The sequence below is a fragment of the Fukomys damarensis genome, unplaced genomic scaffold (genome assembly GCF_012274545.1).
Source record: "Fukomys damarensis isolate Sample0158 unplaced genomic scaffold, DMR_v1.0_HiC HiC_scaffold_7, whole genome shotgun sequence".
NCBI lineage: Eukaryota > Metazoa > Chordata > Mammalia > Rodentia > Bathyergidae > Fukomys > Fukomys damarensis.
The window spans coordinates 13,961,903-13,965,185 of record NW_022900919.1 but is presented as its reverse complement, the minus strand read 5'-3'; the positions used below and the strand labels follow the sequence as shown (position 1 = coordinate 13,965,185).

Sequence of the window (3,283 nt, the reverse complement as noted above, 5' to 3'; positions counted from 1 at the left end):
TTTAAAAAAAAAAAAAAAAGGTGGAGAGAAGAGAGGGAAAGTCCAACTGATGCCTCCAGCCTGTGCACACGGGAGTTTTCCGAGTCCCTACTTGTGGGGCAAGTTAAGAATTCAGTCTATCTTTGCCTGTGAGCTATGTAGCTGTGTGTGTGTGCATGCGTGTGTGTATCAGGCATAGCGTATCCATTTATCCTGAAACGAGAAAGAGGACGTGAAGAACTGGCTTCTGCGCAGCAGGGGCTGGAAACTCCGGCAGGATTTCCACCTTCATTTTGCAGCAGAAGCCCTTCCTTTCCAGGAAGCTTAACTTGTAGTCTTAAAGTCTTGCACTGATTCTGTGAGCCGTGATTGAGAGTGACCCTTCCTTAGAGTCATCTGGTTGCGAACATTAATCACATAGGCCCAAGACCTGCGCAGCTACATGTAGACCAGGGTTTGACGGATCCTGGACGTAACCTGCCTGACTTCCCCCGGGCTTATGTTTGTCCTGTGTCGCATCCTGAGAGCACCTGGTCTTCCTTTCCTTCGAAGGCCCCCGCCCTGTGCTTTGGTGACCTGACACTTGTCTGTACACAGCCGCCTCCTGGACTGGAAGACACACACCGTGACACATCCACAGGCTGCACAGATGAGTGCAGACCCGGCCACAGGGTTTCTGCAGTGGTTCCCTGGCTACACAAACGCAATGCTCCAAAAGCTGGACGGCAGCGAATTGCATTTTAGGATTTAGGAACACACTACACGTGCAGTGGACCGCGTGGTTGTCAGAGAGTTTCAGGTATGATAGGGAATAATGTCCCGGTGTTCAGTGCCTGGAGGTGGTCATGGGAGAACAAGGCTGGGTTGCAAGGACTGGAAGAATTAGGGGGCCAGGCTGCCACCAAATCGAGGGAGAGAGCCAGGTGTGGTGACACAGGCTTACAATCCTAGCACTCGAGAGGCTGAGGCAGGAGGATTGCCACAAGTTCAAGGCTAGCCTGGGTAACATGGCCACACCCTATCTCAAAACAAACAAAAGAGGCATAAAAATCAGAGGAAGAAGAGAGAGCCAGATGAGAGTATCTGGGAAACTGCCCAGGAGGAGAGGGTGCGAGGTGCGAGAGGGAGACAGAGCCCCTGGGTGGCTGCTGTCTGTCATGCAGGTTACAGGAAGGACCACAGCTGTGTCCCTGGCACTATGGTGGGGGAGGGGACCAAAGTGCTTCAGGGACTCATCCAGGCAGAAGTAAAGTTGGATTTGATTCCCTCTTGGCCTACAAAATTCAATGGGTCATCCTCTGGGTCGCAGAGACCCCTATCTTGAGAATAAGGGGTTGCAATCACCTTTCCTAGGAAACAAGGAATCTGAGGCCTGGAGCCTCTAGGTCCCTCACTTGCACAATGCCTGGTCATTATCTGTATGCACCCGGGCATGGTGATGCATAGCTGTAATCCCAGCACTCTGGAAGGCTGAGGCAGGAGAATCGCACATTCAAGTCCAGCCTGGGCTATTTAGCAAGTTATCCAGCCACTGTTATAAAAAATAGAAAGGACTGGGGATGTAATTCAGTGTGAAGGCCATGCATTCAATCTCCAGTAATGGAAAAAAAAATGATATCACCTAGTGAAGCCAAGGCCATCACAGTTTGTGCAGGGACACTGCAATATCTGAAAAATGAAGAAATGCCCAGTGACACATTTTCAGAACTTATCACTGCCATTAAACAATGCGTGACTGTCCTTTCCTACAGCCACCCTAGGAGACTAATGGAGCATACAGCACCTATTACTTTTTTTTGATAAAGAAAAATGTTTTGGAAATTGATTCAGCTTCTCATTTTTAAGTAAGTTTTTTTGAGGGGTGAGAAGAGCTGAGACAAGGTCTCAAAATATAGTTCAGGCTGGCCTCCAATTTGCAGTGATCCTCCTGCCTCAGCCTCCTGAGCCTTGGGATCACAGGCGTGGACCACCACACTGGGCTTTTTTTTTTTTTTTTAGCTTAGCAAGTACATAAACAGAAGTTCTTTGATATTTGTAAAAACACTGTTAGGTTTCTGACGTATACATCATTTCCATGTATCTGTTTATCAAATGCAAGTGACTAGGTTACCCACAGAAACACTGACAATTGCTGATTTGAATCACGATCTAGTATCAGGAGTGTTGGAGATAGTTTCTATCAAAGAAATGGTAATCCGATGTTTAAATTTCTCTCCAGTCTACTCTCAGGCTAAACGACATTTGTTTAGTTTTTATTTTCCCACTAAGAGCCATTTTTGTTTGTTTGTTTGTAGTATTCGTGCTTCCAAGAGCTTGCAGGGCTGGGGCAAGGCTCCTCAAAAGACTGCACACGCTGTGCATCAGGTGTAATGCAGGACACAGAAACCCAGGAGCCTGGCGCACAACAGCTGTCCAGAGTGAAATGCAAGTGTGAGCAACGGAGATCGGAAGGGTCCAGTCCAAGGTGTGAAGCCCGCAGCGATGTCCTGTGACGGGTCTGCATGAGGAGGCGGAAGGGTCTGGGACAGAAGACGGAGGGGCCTGGCCTGGAGGTTGAAGGGTCAGCTCTCTGGAAGCTAAAGGCTAGTGCTGCACCAAAGACTGCACCAAAAGCCAGGGGACAAAGTCAAGGAAAGAACCAGAGCAAGAACCAAAGAGAACAGCCAAAGCGCCTACAAGGGAAAGCAGCTGAAATCCTGCCCTCAGTGTCCTTTTACATCATTCCAAGAACAGTGCTCCTTAAAGTGAGTCTTCCTGCCCAGAACCATGCGGACCCAATTCAGCCATCCATTCCCACCTCACGCTGACAATTAATCAATTAACCACCACATTTGTTTTTTGAGACAAGGTCTCACTATGTAGTTCAGGGTGGCCTTGAACTTACTATGTAGGCCGTTCTGGGTTCAAACTCATGGTGATCTTCCTGCCTCAGCCTCCCAAATGTTGATATTATAGGAGTGCACCACTGACCTGGCTTGTTTTAATATATTAAAAGAATAATGTCTTCCCATAGGCTCTACATCACCACAGCAGTTACCCAGGAAGACTTTAATTTCCTCCTAGATCTCTGGATAGGAAACACTTTTTAATTGTTGTCATGGTGGAGTAATAGAAATGATAACTAATTAAAGGGAAGAGTGAGATCAGTCATGCAGAGATTGAAGTAGAAAAGTAGACACCAATATCTTGTTTGGGAGCTTTAATTGTTTTTGATGGAACAAGTGGGTAAACATAGTCAACCCTACGTATAGTATATTGTTGTATGGTTTGTTTTGTTTCTTGGTACCAAGGACTGAACTCAGGA

The 3,283-nt window shown here is 47.2% G+C and overlaps 1 long non-coding RNA gene across 1 annotated transcript in view; it reads left to right on the top strand.

The window, feature by feature from the left end:
- Window positions 1-2,877, top strand: part of LOC104860027 — an 8,668-nt gene extending 5,791 nt beyond the window's left edge. Inside the window, exons 2-3 of the long non-coding RNA XR_779547.2 lie at window positions 532-778; window positions 2,274-2,877. This is a non-coding gene — a long non-coding RNA (uncharacterized LOC104860027). The remainder of the gene's footprint in view (window positions 1-531; window positions 779-2,273) is intronic.
- The last annotated feature ends 406 nt before the right edge of the window (window positions 2,878-3,283 follow it).